Here is a 14968-nt window from a genome sequence, read left to right as displayed (position 1 = left end):
GGCGGCCCAGGACGCCTGGGTCTCTGCCCCTCCCATTTGCTGGGCTTCCGTGGCTCCATCCCCGGGAGGCCCGGCAGAACTGGCAGAGGTCAGTGTCCTGGGCTCCGTGATGCCAACCCTTTCTCTCTGGCGCTTTCCCCTTTGCTGCCATTTGGGGAGACTGAGTTGTCTCTGGCCGCTGTACTCTGCCAGGCCGGTCTCGGGTACCTCCCAGGATAGGCAGTGGGGGACGTGGACACTCCCAGGACGTGGAATGATGGAGCAGGAGTATGTCCCCTTTTCTTAGTTAGCCTCCACCTGTAGGTCAAAGCAGTCTGTCTCCCTCTGTCCCTCTCTGTCCTATAGCCTAGGAGTAAACTGGTTTAACTAGTGGGGGCTATGAGGGTGCTGCGAATTTGGTTCACAGACCTCCTCCCTCTCACTCTGCCTGCAGGAGTTAAGGCCCCTGGGTCTCTAGCTGCCAATATTGTCCCCACCTTTAGGCTTGGATTTGGAGGGGGGAGAGTCTGGGAGGAGGGCTGAAAGAACATGGGGGGGGGGGGGGGAGTGGGAGGAGCCTTAGGCTGGGTGTGAGGGAGAAAGCCCAGGCAAGGGTGTGTGTCTGGCTCAGCCAGCAAGGCCTGCCTGGCTGCCTGGTAGATGCGCCACGAATGTTGTTGACACTGGTCTCTAGAAGCCCAAAGTCAGTGTCTGTTCTCTGACTTAAAACAAACCAAGACGGACAGACTCTCAAACCTAGGGAGGGAAGCCAACAATTCCATTCTGCAGAGCTTAGAGCTAGAGAAAAGTGAAGTCCAAGGTCTAATGCACAGAACCGAAGCACTCCCTCTGGGGTGGTCAGGAGTCGAGAGAGGAAAAAGACAGACATCATTGGACAGGCTGGGCCAAGCCCTAGCCCAGAGCACTCCCAGGGTGGCCAGCACCTGGGGAACGGGCTCCTCAGCTACATCACACTTTCCACTCTGGCATTACTCTGCTCTGGTCTTGCTGTCACCCTAGGGGCCAGGTATCCCCCTCCTGGGGAAGACTTCTTTGGGTAGCCATTATCAGAAGGGGGAAGAAGAGGCATGCCTTGACTGTCCCGGGAGACCAGAGACATCAGTGAGGGTGCAGACAAGCTCTCCTTCTCGCTCTAGTGCTGGGAAGAGCTGGGAATAGATACTCCAGGGTCCTGTCCCCAGGTGGCCTGGCTGCTGTTGACTTTGCCGGTTACCCTGGGAGCAGCTCTCTGCAGTGTGGGAGGGGTGTGTGTCAGGGAGTTGGACCCTGGCATTCAGGCTGGGGTGGGATGGTGAGCTGCCTGTGTGGCAGGGATCCTGCCAGGAGGCTGCAAAGTTAACCCCTCCTGCCCTGCCCTGGTGGTGGCTGGCGGAAGGAGGGGCGGGCCCAGCTGCGGTTTGGGAATGTGGCCCTGATCCCCCTCCCCACCCCACCCCAGCACATCTGTACTTGGTTTACAGTGAATGAGTCTCCTGTCCTCATGAACCAGGCTTGGGCACCGTTCCCTTCCTGCCCAGGCATTGGGACACAGACCCAGGCACCACCCTGCTTAGCTGTCTCCACTGGCTATCACTTCTTTCAGCTCTGTTCACCCTTGGAGGAGTCCAAGGGCCTTGACCCAGAGACCAAGAATTGGAGCTCTGAGACTGCATCTTGGGGTACAGACGGGAATGGAGAAGTTAATAGGGGAGGGGGTATAGGAAAGCATCCAAAGGGACAGCGAGCCTAAAATTCCATTGTTTCCCCCTTCCCCCTTTGTCTTAATTTGTCAATACGTCTCTGTCTTTGTCTGTGGTGGGTGTTTGTTCATTTATCCATCCTGGTTACTATAACTAACTACTAACTTGAAATTTCCTTGTTTTAGCCTATGACTAGAGTGGGAAATGGGAGGAGGTGATGGCCAGGATTATATTCGATGTAACTTATCTCATTAGTAATTGTCTCTGCCGCTTCACCAAGACCCAACCACTGGTTTTTGGGTTTTTTTTGTTTTTTGTTTTTTTTTTTTTTTTTTTTGGTTTTTCGAGACAGGGTTTCTCTGTATTGTTTTGGAGGCTGTCCTGGAACTAGCTCTTGTAAACCAGGCTGGCCTGGAACTCACAGAGATCTGCCTGCCTCTGCCTCCCAAGTGCTGGGATTAAAGGCGTGCGCCACCAACGCCCGCCCGGCTACCACTGGGGTTTGTAACAGAAGCAGTTAGCCACAAAGGGCAGGGCCTGGTGACAGAGGCCTGCAATCCCAGCTACTCAAGAAGCTGAGCCAGGAGATTCACAAATGTAAGCTTTGGGGTTAGAGAGAAGGCTCAGCAGTTAAGATCACTTGCTACTCTTGCAGAGGACCTGGGTTTAGTTTCCAGCACCCACATGGATGCTCACAACCATGTACAACTCTGCCCTCTTATGATCTCCTTGGGGACCAGGCACTCAAAATACACATACATACATGCAGGTGAGTCACTCACACACATAAAAATAAAATGTAAAAATCTTCAAGAAAAAAAAAAAAAGCCAAGCCTACAAGGTAAGGCTAACGTGGGCAAATTAGTGAGATCTTATCTCAAAAAAAAAAAGGAACAGCAAGACTAGCAGTTCAGCCTTTTGGTGCAGCACTTGATTAGCAATATAGAATCCTAGGTTCAAGTCCTGATAATGCAAAAATAAATAGATACAGCAGACTGAGGAATTCAAATGCTCCCTTTCTCTACTTCCTCATCTTGCAACTGAGTCTCACTCTGTCCAGTGGAGGGGTCTCTACCCCCTTCTCTTTCCCTAAAATTAAGCCTATTTCTAGGCTTTGATGTATTTATGCTCACTGTGGAAGGTCAGAGAAGTGACAACCTGGGGGTCCTAGGATCCTGCTTCTTCCTTTGACACCTTTTTAAAAATGTTTATTTTATGAGTGTGCGTGTGCGTGTGCATGTGCGTGTGTGTGTGTGTGTGTGTGATTGTATGTAAGTGCACCATGTACATTCATTGACAGTAAATGTCAGAAGAGGGCATTGGGCTGGACAGTGGGGGTGCACGTCTTCAGTCCCAGCACTCAGGAGGCAGAGAAAGGCAGATTTCCAAGTCTCAGGTCAGCTTGGTCTACAAAGTGAGTTTCCAGGACAGCCAGGGAAACATGAAGAGACCTGTCTTAATGAGAGAGAGAGAGAGAGAGAGAGAGAGAGAGAGAGAGAGAGAGAGAGAGAGAGAGAGAGAGCGCATTGGATCCTCCAGAACTAGAATTACAGACAGTTGTACTATTGTGCTATGTGTTGCTGGAACTGAACCCAGGTCCTCTGGAAGAGCAAGAAGCATTCCCAACTGCTGAGCCACCGCTCTAGTCCCCTTTCCTTGCTGCTTAACAGAGCAAAGAGCAAGAGTAGTTCAGGGAGAAGATTCAGGCATGTCTTCCTGGCCCTGTCTTTGCCCTGTTACCCCACTCCTACCTTTCACCCTTGTTCCTTCCCACCAACATCAAGATGCAGAATGGGTCATTTTCTCATGCTCAGTCTGGCCCTGCAGGCCTGTCCCATGCCACACTCAGAGATTGCTGGCAGATGTCTGTGGGGGCTGGGGGAAGCTGGGTTACAATCCCCAAGGACATCATTAAGGCTCAGAAGTACTAGAGGGGCTTAGAGACCAGGGTACCAGGGGAGAACGTGATGAAAACATGTTTTGTACATCACGTGTCCTTTCCTTGTCTCTCCTCCTCTCCTTTGCCCACGTCCTCCCTCCAGGTGTCCTCTATGCCAAGGCTGGTGCTGGCCCTGCCCTCTCTGCTTATTCAGTTTTGCCCTTGTGCCGGGCCTATCTGCACTTGCCAGCTGGTTGGCTCTGCTGATGTGTAAGTTTGTATGTGGAAGGTCCTCACCAGCCCCAGGGCTGGTCAGATCTCCATGTAGAATAATTCTTTGGTTTTGAAGCATAAACACTCTAGGACTACTCTGTGCTGCTCTAAGAATTTCTTTCCCAGCATACACCACTCATGGATTCAGCAAATTTGTATTCAAATTTGCCCTGGGAATACTTATATATGGTCCCTGCCCTTGTTGGCTCCAAGTCTGCTAAAGGTGTCAGGTGTTAACTAAGTAGGGCAAGTAGGATGGAGAGGTGCTGCAGGAAGGGTGTGTTTACACACAGCCAGGGGCACCAGGAGACCTTTCTGGGAAGAAGAGAGAGAGAGAAGAAAGCTGAGGTCCTAGCTCTCAATCATATCACTCTGAAAAAAATAAGAGGGGTCCCTATTCCTGCCCCCCCATCCAATATGCCATAAGGAAGGAATAGTAAAAGCCTCCTTGTGGCCAAAACTGACCCTGGCTAGAACACATGGTAATGCTGTGCTAGAATGATTTCGTTTATTCCTTCTGTTCCAAAGAGTGAAACTGAGGCACAGAAAGGGAAGAATTACAGGCTTGGACTTGAGATTCACCATACAGAAATCAAGGCTCTAAACTGGCAAATTCTCCAGCAGGAAGATTCTTGCATTTGCCCAACTGCAGCCTCCTGGGGAGAAAGCTTTCTCCTCCCTGTATACTCCGCCCTCCCTGTAGATCCAGCCCTGACCTGCCCCATTCCCTGGAGCTAGTATGTCTGCCTCCACAGTTGCTGCAGTGCACACGAGGCTAGTGCTCCAGGTGTCTGCCAGCAGCGTGTAGGCGGGTGCAGCTGTCTGTTTCGAACAGAACCTGCTTAGGAGAGGGAGGACCTTCTCTCTCCTCTGTCCATTAGACCCAAGTTCTAACTAAGGGTCTTCCTGCAACTGCCTTTCTTTAATCCGGTGCTTGGGAACAGACTCAGGGCCTTGTATGTATTTAGTAAGGGCTTTCTCATGGATCTACACGCCCGTTGCACAGGTTCTTCCTTCTGAAGAAAAGAAAAGAATGGAGGGCCCTTTGGAAGAGGGAAGCGGCCTCTTTGTGGCCATGCCGCTTCTGGAGGTGGCAGAGGTCATGGAACCAATGGGGTTAAGCTCCATCCCTATTCTGACCTACTTTTCTACCTGTGCCCACATCCCCTGAGGCCAGGGTGTTGGGTGGGGCCAGCCTGGCACCCCTGCACCCACACCTGGGACTTCCCCTGATTGGAAACTCCCAGGACCCAGGCCTCTTGCCTGCTTTGCCAACTCCCACTGAGTACCTGAGTTCAGCTCATCTCCAGTCAAATCTCTGCCAGTCTCCTGTCAAACTACATCTAGATACCAAACCAAGGGACCCCAACCCTGTGGGTCCACCCTTTAGGGTCCTCTTTGGTTTTTTGTTTGTTTGTTTGTTTTTGTTTTTTGTTTTGTTTTTTCGAGACAAGGTTTCTCTGTGGCTTTGGAGGCTGTCCTGGAACTAGCTCTTGTAGACCAGGCTGGCCTTGAACTCACAGAGATCCGCCTGCCTCTGCCTCCCAAGTGCTGGGATTAAAGGCATGGGCCACCAACGCCCGGCTAGGGTCCTCTTTGATACCTGGCTGCCCACCATCTGAAGATGGTGGCACATGCCTTTAATCTCAGCACTCAGGAGGCAGAGGCAGATGGATCTCTGTGAGTTCGAGACCAGCCTGGTCTACAAGAGCTAGTTCCTGGACAGCCTACAAAACTACAGAGAAACCCGTCTCGAAAAAAAACACCAACAAAAACTAAAAAAAAAAAAAAAGGAGGAGGAAAGATGTGGGGCAGGAAGAGGGATTTGCAGGAAGAGAGATTTGCAGGAAGAGGGCTTTGCAGGAAGCTACCCTTTGTTGATCACTTACTCTGTGCCAGGCATGCACATAATCTCATTTAATGCACACCAATATGACCCAGAGAGCTCATAGTTATCGCCCTCCCTTTATAGAAGAAGGAGAAGAGCAGCAGAGAGCTGAGTGACTTGCCCAATGTCACACAGCTAGGACATAGCCGAACCACAATGATAACCCAGGTATTGGCAGTCATGAGCTCTCTTGATTGTAGCAGGCCTTTTATGCCTCTACAAGAGACTTGAAAATTAAATATAACCTAATTTAGCAAGCCTTTTTTTCTTTTTTGGAATATATATATGCTCTATTTGCATGTATGCCTTCATTCTAGAAGAGGGCATCAGATCCAGCTACAGATGGTTGTGAGCCACCGTGTGGAAATTGAACTCAGAACCTCTGGAAGAGCAGCCAGAGCTCTTAACCACTAAGCCATCTCTCCAGTCCCCTCAGCAAGCCTTTTTTTTTTTTTTTTGAGCATCTTATATACACGAGACACTGATAAGTGCCAGGAATAAAGACATCACTATCCTCAAGGTCTGTGAGAGAGCTGTGTATATGAACTAGGAAATGTCTAACTTCAGTGTCCCAAACTAGCCTTGAACTTACCTGAACTTGCTATGTAGCCTCAGATGATCTTGAACTTCTGATCTTGAATGCAGGATTACAAGCTTGCAGCATCTGTTTATGTGGTGTTAGAGACCAGAAGGAACCTAGGGCTTTATACCCTGGCAGCAGTTATATTCCCCAGAACAGGGAGAGTATTTTTATTTTTGTCCTGGGTATATGTATGTGTGTATGTGTGTGAATGAATGTGTGTGTTTGGGGGTATAAGTATACTAAGGACAAGCTGGGCATGGTGGTGCAAACCTTGCTTATAAGCTCAGGCGTTGGCAGACGGAAGTGGGAGGAGCAGGAGCAGAAGTAGAAGGTCATGCTTGGCTGTGTATTAAGTTTAGGGCCAGCCTGGAACACCAGATACCCTGTCTCAAAAAAAAAAAAAATCCAGGGAAGGATGAGGTAGTTTGGTGGTCATGAGTACCACCAGACAATCCAACACCTGGCCTCTGTGAGCACCCACACACATGTATCACACACACACACACAAATAGAGAAAAAATTATTTGAAATGTCAATAAAGAAATCAGCTGGTGATAGTGGCTGGTCTCAAACTCACAGAGATCTGCCTGCCTCTACTTCCAGAGTGCTGGGATTAAAGGGGTGAGCCACCAACGCCCGGCTAAGGAGTTTCTTTTATCATTGTTTATTTTTGTGTGTCAGGGTTTGTTTATGTGTGGGGTCTTTCATATACATATATGTGTGTACAAGTGTGTGTGTGTACAAGTATATACATGTGTGTATAAATGTATGCCTGTGTGTCTGTGTACAAGTATATGTATGTGTGCAAGTGTATACTTACCTCTGTGTGTGTGTGTGTGTGTGTGTGTGTATTGTAGATCAGCCTCAGATGTTAGATGATGTTTTTCATGAATCATTCACCCCGTGTTTTTTGTTTGCTTTCTAAAGATTTTGTTTGTAAGTTATGTGTGAGTGTTTTCCTGCCCATATGTAAGTGTACAGCATTCGTGCATTGCCCTGAGAGGTCAGATGAGGGAATCTAATCCCCCAGAACTGGAGTTCAGATAGTAGTCATCTACCATGTGGGTATTAGGACCTGAACCCATGGGTTTGCAAAAGCAACTAATGCTCTTATCTGCAGAGCCATCTCTCCAGGCCCATTCTGTGACAGTTGTTGTTGTTGTTGTTGTGTGTGTGTGTGTTTTAAGACAGGGTTTCTCTGTGTAGTTCTGGCTGTTCTGGAATTTGCTCTATAGACCAGGCTAACCTTGAACTCAGAGATCTGCCAGCCTCAGCCTCCTAAAAAACGGGGATTAAAGGTGTGCGCCACCATCACCACCACCACCACCATCACCACCACCACCACCCTGCTCTTTATTATGCACTATTAACATTAAAAACTAGGTAACCCTCCCTTAATCAAATAAACATTGCTCCCTGTACTTAGATGGGTAAAGCTGCATTTAAATTTTTTCTCTTGAGACAGGGTCTCACTTTGGAGTCCTGGTTTACCGGGAATTCACTATGTAGACCAGGCTGACCTGGAATTCAGAGATCCCCCTGCCTCTGCCTCCAAATACTGGGATTAAAGGCATGAGCCACCACTAACCAGCTCCCATTCTGTTTTTAAAACAGAGCTCACCAAGTAGGTTAAGTTGGCTTGCCTTTGGGCTCCAGGGGTCCACCTGTCTCCTTTTCCCAGTGCTGGGATTATAAGCATACACCACAGCATGCTGGGACCAAACTCAGGCCTTTGTGCTTACATGGCAAACCTTTAACTAAATGGATTCTTTTTTTGTTTGTTTTATTTTTGGAGACAGGGTTTCTCTGTATTGTTTTGGAGCCTGTCCTGGAACTTGCTCTGTAGACCAAGCTGGCCTCAAACTCAGAGATCCTTCTGCCTGCCTCTGCCTCCCCAGTGCTGGGATTAAAGGCATGCACCATCAGGCTTCAAGTTCAGATGTATCTGACAATGCCAAGCTTGTTTACCAGATGGCTATACTAGGTCAAGTGTGTTGGCTAGTACCTATAATCCTGTACCTGGGGAGGTCAAAACAGGGGGTTCAGAAGTTCGAGGTCATTGGCTACATAATAAGTTTGAAGCAACCTAAGCTACAGGAGACCCTGTTTCAAAAAAACAAAAACAAGTTAAAAAAATAGGTAACAGTAAATTCTAACAGGGTCAAGAGTAGCAACAAGAATCTCCACCCAGCATTTAGGAGGCAGAGGCAGGAGATCTCTGAGTTCCATGCTAGAGATGTAACACAGAGAAACCTGTCTCAAAAAACAATATAAATGAAAGATCCAAGTTGACTCACAAACCCTCCTTGGTGGTGCCTCTGACCTGTGTCATCATGAGTCTTGCCTTTGCTTGTGCACTCTGTGGAATAGTCTTCCACTAGAAATTTCCATGACTTGCTCTCTCACTTCCTTCCAGTCTTTCCCTGAAGATATCTTTCATTAGGATTGTAATCTCTAATAAGAATAAAAGAGCCTCCTGATTTGATCCCCAGCATCCATTAAAGATGAGGAGCAGAGGTGGTGACGCACGCCTTTAATCCCAGCACTTGGGAGGCAGAGGCAGGTGGATCTCTGTGAGTTCGAGGCCAACCTGGTCTACATAGCTAGTTCCTGGACAGTTAGGGCTGTTAAAGAGAGAAACCCTGCTTCAAACAAACAAATAAACATACAAACAAAAACAAAGAAGATGAACAGGCAGAAGACAAGCTTATAGTCTTCCCTTCTCTCCCCTCTCCTTTCCCCCTCTCTTTCTCTTCTTTTCACTTTATTTCACATATTATTGCTGGGGAAGTCACTCATGCCACAGCATACATAAGAAAGTCATGGAACAACTTGTGGGAATTGACTCTCTTCTGCTTGCCAGGCTTGCAGGCAAGAACTTTACTGGATATGCCATCTCACCAGCCCCTCTGCCCTCTATTTATTTTGTAGATGTATTTATACTTTTTGTTTGTTTGTTTGTTTGTTTTTGTTTTGTTTTTCGAGGCAGGGTTTCTCTGTGGCTTTGTGGTTTCGGAGGCTGTCCTGGAACTAACTATTGTAGACCAGGCTGGTCTCGAACTCACAAAGATCCGCCTGCCTCTGCCTCCCAAGTGCTGGGATTAAAGGCGTGAGCCACCAACGCCCGGCGATGTATTTATTCTTATTTTATGTGCATGAGTGTTCTGCTTGCATGTATATGTGTGCAACACATGCATATCTAGTGCTCACATGGTTTAGAAGAAGGCATCAGATCTCCTGGTACTAGAGTTACAGATTGTTATGAGCCTTGTGGGTGTCAGGAACTGGACCCAGGTCCCCAAAAAGGCGGCAAGTACTCTTAATTGATAGTCCATGTCTTCTGCCTGCTCCTCTTTAATGTGGTACTGGGGATCAAATCCCGGGGCTCCCTTATTCTTAACTGTGTTTTTCTTCTTGCATGGTTATTTGGGTACATTCAACCTCAGACAGACCCTCTCTGCCACTGGGGCTTGGCAACTTGCCCACAATCCTTAAGGACCATCCAACTAAACTGTTGGGGACTGTCTAGATTCCCTTCTGTGAACCACCTTTTATCTGATACTCCTATGAGGAGAATAGCCACTCATACTCTGAAATACTGTGTGGCTTTTGCCCCCACCCTGCGCTACTCCTTACTTTTATGGGCCCTCCTTAAGAGAAGAAATTCAGCTATCTAGTTCACTCCAGCATCCAGCACCTGGTCCTTAATAGGCCAGCAAATAATAGTTGTTCAAGCCAGTTGTTGGTTTCCCATAGACAGCCAGGCACCCCCACACCCACACCTGGGACTCACTCTCTCTAGAAACTCCCAGCACCCAGGCCTCCTTAACACTCCTATCAACTCCAGCAACATCCCTGACTCAGTCTCCTGGACTGCTTCTGCTGCTGGGCTGCCTCCCTGAGACCCCTGGGAGCTTATGGAGAGCCCAAAGCCTTAGTTCTGGCTCCCAGGGTTAGAGAGACTCTGGCAGGTATCCTGGCCTAGAATTGCTAGAAATTCCCTGTGACTGAATAGAGGGAGGGAAGACAAGACCAGTCCTTTCCAGGTGAAGGAACAGCGTGAATAAATGACTGTTGGCATGAAAATGCACATCCTGTTTGAAGAGCATGTTCTGATCTGGTGCTGGTAAAGGACCATAGGCAGAAGGGAGGGTGGATAAAAGTACTGTCAGACAGATCTAGAAGACAATGACCAGGTGGGGAGGTCTGAGCTCCCTGCAGGATCAGCAAGACTCAGAGTGTCTTAGACTTAATCCTGCCCACCCCGCAGATCCACCCAGCCCTCCCTTTCACCCGGCCCCCAGCCTGCCTGATCCTGCAGCCAAATGGACTTCTCTCTGGGCCTACGCTTGGGGCCCCGGAATAAGAAGGCTACCTACCAGGAGCCCCCTCCATCCTCTGGGCATGGGCCTCCAGCTACCTCTCCCTGCTTGTTATGTCCCCCTTCTGCTTGTGCCTGCCCCTGTCCCAGCTGTCCCCCTCCCTCCTGTCCCTGCAATACTTGTCCCTCATATACGGGCACCTGCCCTTCCTATCCGGGCCTCCCTGGCCCACCCTGCACCTGCTCTTGCCCTCCTTGCCCTGCTTGTCCTCCCTCAACTTGTCCCCGTACCTACTGCGTCCCCTGCTCAAGTCCACCTATGACCTACTGCCAACACTCACCTTGCCCGGGTGTCCCTTGTTCGGCAGGCCAAAGTATCTGTCGGGGCTCCCACCTGGGCTGTAGTAGCAGCTGCATCTGTGGCCGTGGGACTGCTAGGAAGCCTCGGGGCTCCACAGGTTGCTGCAGTTTGTGCTTCAGGAGACAAAGGGCTTCTCAAGGGCTCTGTCTGATAATCTAGGCTGAGAGAATGTGTCCCGTGACATATGCTTCAGCTGGCACTGGAGCTACGCCCTCAGAAGCTCTGCGTAGATGGTAGTTGTAGAGATGGAGTCGGGTGGACACCCCCTCCCCAAGTCCCGAAGGGGACAGGGGACCACTACCACTCCTTGGATACTAGTTTCTCTGGGTGTGTTCCTGCTGGTTCCAGAACCTCCTCCTCTGCACCTTCTGGAAAGTGTCCTCAGAACCTTCCCTGCAGCCCTTAAGGTAAGCATGTCCGTGGCTCCTTCCTCCCACTCAGCCCCCAGTGGAGACCTTTTGCATATCTCCTCTGCAGTTCACATGATATGGCAGGTTCCTCTTCTAAAGGATGGAGGAGGATGCTTTGTTCACAGGCCATTCTTGCCTCTGGACCTCCATCCATACTTATGATTATCTCGGAGTCTCTGGCCTCCTAACCTCTCATCTTCAGCCAGACAAAGGAGGCTGGCAGCCCTTGGACCAGGAGAGACTACTGAGCAGAGGGCTCTTGGTTTCTCCTCCCCTGGCATAGCTTTGACATCCTTCCTGGTCTTTTGTGTCCATTCAGGAACCTTCTGCCTGGATGTTTTGTGTTGGAAATTTCTAAGCGCTCCCTTAGCCTCATGACCTCAATCTTGCTGCAGTAATCCTATCTCTGTCTGAGACAGCCATGCTCCTCTGTCTTGGGGAAGAGGGGAACTGGGGACCCTTCCCTCAGGTTCTCAGAGGTCCTATCCACAAACATGCAGGTAGTTGTACTTGTATGTTCCCTGTTGGAAAATATGTACCTCACCAGGTGAGGTAGCTCTTTGGATTTTGGTGGGCTGGGTTTTTGTTGTTATTTTGTTCTGTTTTATTGTTTTTCTGGCGCTTAGGACCTAACCTAGGGCGTGTGCTTGCTAGGCGAGCACTCGACTACTGAACTAACCCTAACCCTGAGACAGAGTGTTATACAGCCTTATGAGCTCACTGCATAGCCAACACTAGCCTTAAACTTCTATTCTTCCTGCCTCTGCTTCTCAAGGGCTGGGATCGCAAGCCTATGCCACCATCCCCAACTCTCCCTTGGACTTTTTTTGTTTGTTTGTTTTGTTTTTCAATACAGGGTTTCTCTGTATTGCTTTGGAGCGTGTCTTAGCACTCACTCTGTTTTTTGTTTTGGGTTTTTTTTTTTTTCAAGACAGGGTTTCTCTGTATTGTTTTGGAGACTGTCCTGGAACTAGCTCTGTAGACCAGGCTGGCCTCGAACTCACAGAGATCCGCCTGCCTCTGCCTCCTAAGTGCTAGGATTAAAGGCGTGCGCCACCAACATACTCCCTTGGACTTTTAATTTACCTCTTCTCTCAATTCCTCTTCCTCCTCCTCTTTTTTCTTATATTTTAATTAATGTGTGTGGGCACTGTCACGCCACAGTGTACCAGTGGAAGCCAGAGGACAACTTCTGGGAGTCAGTTCTCTCCTTCTACCTAGGACACAGGAATTAAACTCAGATCCTCAGGTTTAGCAGGCGGCAAGTGCATTTACATGCTGAGCCATTTTGCCAGCCCAGTCTCTAGTCTCTGTTTTTGTCTCCTCTGGATTTTCTTTTCTCTTTGTTTCATTCATTCATTTATTTATTTTCTTTCTTTCCTTTTTTTTTTTTTTTTTTGAACAGGTTCAGGCTGATGTCAAATTCTGTCTTATTCTGCTTCAGTCTTCCTGGTGCTGGGGTTATTGATGTGTACCACTGTGCCTAGCTGATTCACAGAGGAATTTGCAACTTGGGAATGAGAGGCCATCACCTGAGCCCACTGATGAAGCTTGGTGTCACTAAATGTGAAGAGCCAGACACTGCCTGATGTCATGATGCAGCCTGAAGCATTCAGCATTGCCCAGGGAAGATTCTGGCCAAAGAAACACACAAATTGCTCAACATGAATTAAATCAAACCTCCATTGCATACCACATGTGTGTGCATGATGTTCATGAGTGTGTACGTCATGTGTGTGCGCATGCCATGTGTGTGCAGGTGCTCATGGAGACCAGAGATTTGTTCTTTAGAGCAATTTTTTCTTTTTTAAGACAGAGTTTCTCCATGTAGCTCTGGTTGTACTGAAACTCACTCCGTAGATCAGGTTGCCCTCAGATTCACAGAGATCCACCTGCCTCTGCCTCCTGAGTGCTACGATTAAAGGCATGCGCCACCACCTACCAGCTAATTTTTTTGTTTTGTTTTATTTTGTTTTTCGAGACAGGGTTTCTCTGTATTGCCTTGGAGCCTGTCCTGGAACTCACTCCATAGACCAGGCTGGCTTCGAACTCACAGAGATCTGCCTGCCTCTGCCTCCTGAGTGCTGGGATTAAAGGTGTGCACCACCAACACCTGGCTAATTTTTTTTAAAACAGTCTTTCACTAGGTCTTGTCCGCATCCTCAGCTCTGAAATTACATGCTTGCCCATGGTTTTTACCCGGGTTCTGAGGATTGATTTCTTATCAAGTACATATTCCAAACCAGGGCTTAGCCTGCTGAGCTAAGTCCTCAGCACCCTACTTAATGAGAACTACAGGAGGTAGAGAAGCATATTAAACGACACGAGGAGGAAGTAAGTTAGCTCTAGTAAAATGTGGGTGATTTTAAACCCAGTTACCTAAATAAGCCAAGGGCTGTGGGAAAAGTGAGAAGGGACTTAAAAATGAACCAGCGAGCTGAGGGCACACCTCAGTGTTAGACTGGTGACCTCCGAGGGCAGGAGAGTATAGACAACCACACTGGAACATGTAGATCTCTTTTTGTTCAAGATTTGGGGGATACCAACTATAAAAAGATATTTAGGAGTTGAGGACATTTTTTTTTTTTTTTGGATTTTTCGAGACAGGGTTTCTCTGTATTGTTTTGGAGGCTGTCCTGGAACTTGCTCTGTAGACCAGGCTGGCCTCGAACTCACAGAGATCCGCCTGCCTCTGCCTCCCGAGTGCTGGGATTAAAGGCGTGCGCCACCAACACCCGGTGAGGACATTTAACTGTAGATTGAGTTGTAGTTTTTTTGTTTTGTTTTGTTTTGAAGACAGGGCTTCTCTGTGTAATAGTGCTGGCTGTCCTGGAACTTGCTCTGTAGACCAGGCTGGCCTCAAACTCACAGAGATCCACCTGCCACTGGGATTAAAGGTGTGCTCTACCGCTGCCCAGCTGGACTGAGTTTTATGATGCCAAGAAATCAGTGCTACTTTGTTAGATGTAAGTGCGGCCCTGAGATTATTTCCCAGCATTGATACAGAAGTATGGAGTAAAATAGCCTACTTAATTTGAAATGTCTCAGTGGAGAAAACAGAAGACATAGGAGTGGCAGACTCCATAATTGTTGAATTAAATATGTATGGGCTCATGGAATTATGTGTTCCACACTTGAGTATGTTTGAACACCTTGATCATAAAAGATGGCAAGTTGGTTTCTTATAACTCTCCGAGCATTTTCCCATGAAAGCTAGGGGCTTTTTTTTTTTTTTTTTTTTTTTGGTTTTTCGAGACAGGGTTTCTCTATAGCTTTGGAGACTGTCCTGGAACTCACTTTGTAGACCAGGCTGGCCTCGAACTCACAGAGATCCGCCTGCCTCTGCCTCCCGAGTGCTGGGATTAAAGGCATGCCCCACCAACGCCCGGCTGCTAGGGTCTTCTTATGGCTTCTCATACACATCCCAACTCTACCTACCCTCTAGTAGAAGGCTGTTCTGGAGATAAACTGCACCGACAGACCACTTTATCTCCTCTAATCACGGGCTAGCAAATTTCCCAACAAGATCTTTTACAGTTGTTCCTCACAGTCCAAAGAGACATAGCAACCTTAA

General features: G+C 48.3%; 1 long non-coding RNA gene across 2 annotated transcripts; it reads left to right on the top strand.

The window, feature by feature from the left end:
• Window positions 1-34: 34 nt before the first annotated feature.
• LOC121142857 lies at window positions 35-13084 on the top strand. Of its 2 annotated transcripts, none has more exons than XR_005879970.1 (2): window positions 35-88; window positions 12800-13084. It is a non-coding gene; the product is annotated as an uncharacterized LOC121142857 (long non-coding RNA). The 2 variants fall into 2 exon arrangements; XR_005879969.1 differs by lacking the exon at window positions 35-88 and adding an exon at window positions 9388-11391.
• The last annotated feature ends 1884 nt before the right edge of the window (window positions 13085-14968 follow it).

The sequence above is a fragment of the Mesocricetus auratus genome, unplaced genomic scaffold (assembly GCF_017639785.1).
Source record: "Mesocricetus auratus isolate SY011 unplaced genomic scaffold, BCM_Maur_2.0 Super-Scaffold_100010, whole genome shotgun sequence".
Taxonomy (NCBI): Eukaryota; Metazoa; Chordata; class Mammalia; order Rodentia; family Cricetidae; genus Mesocricetus; species Mesocricetus auratus.
Note: the sequence above shows the minus strand (reverse complement) of the source record. Positions and strands in the feature narration are given on the sequence as shown.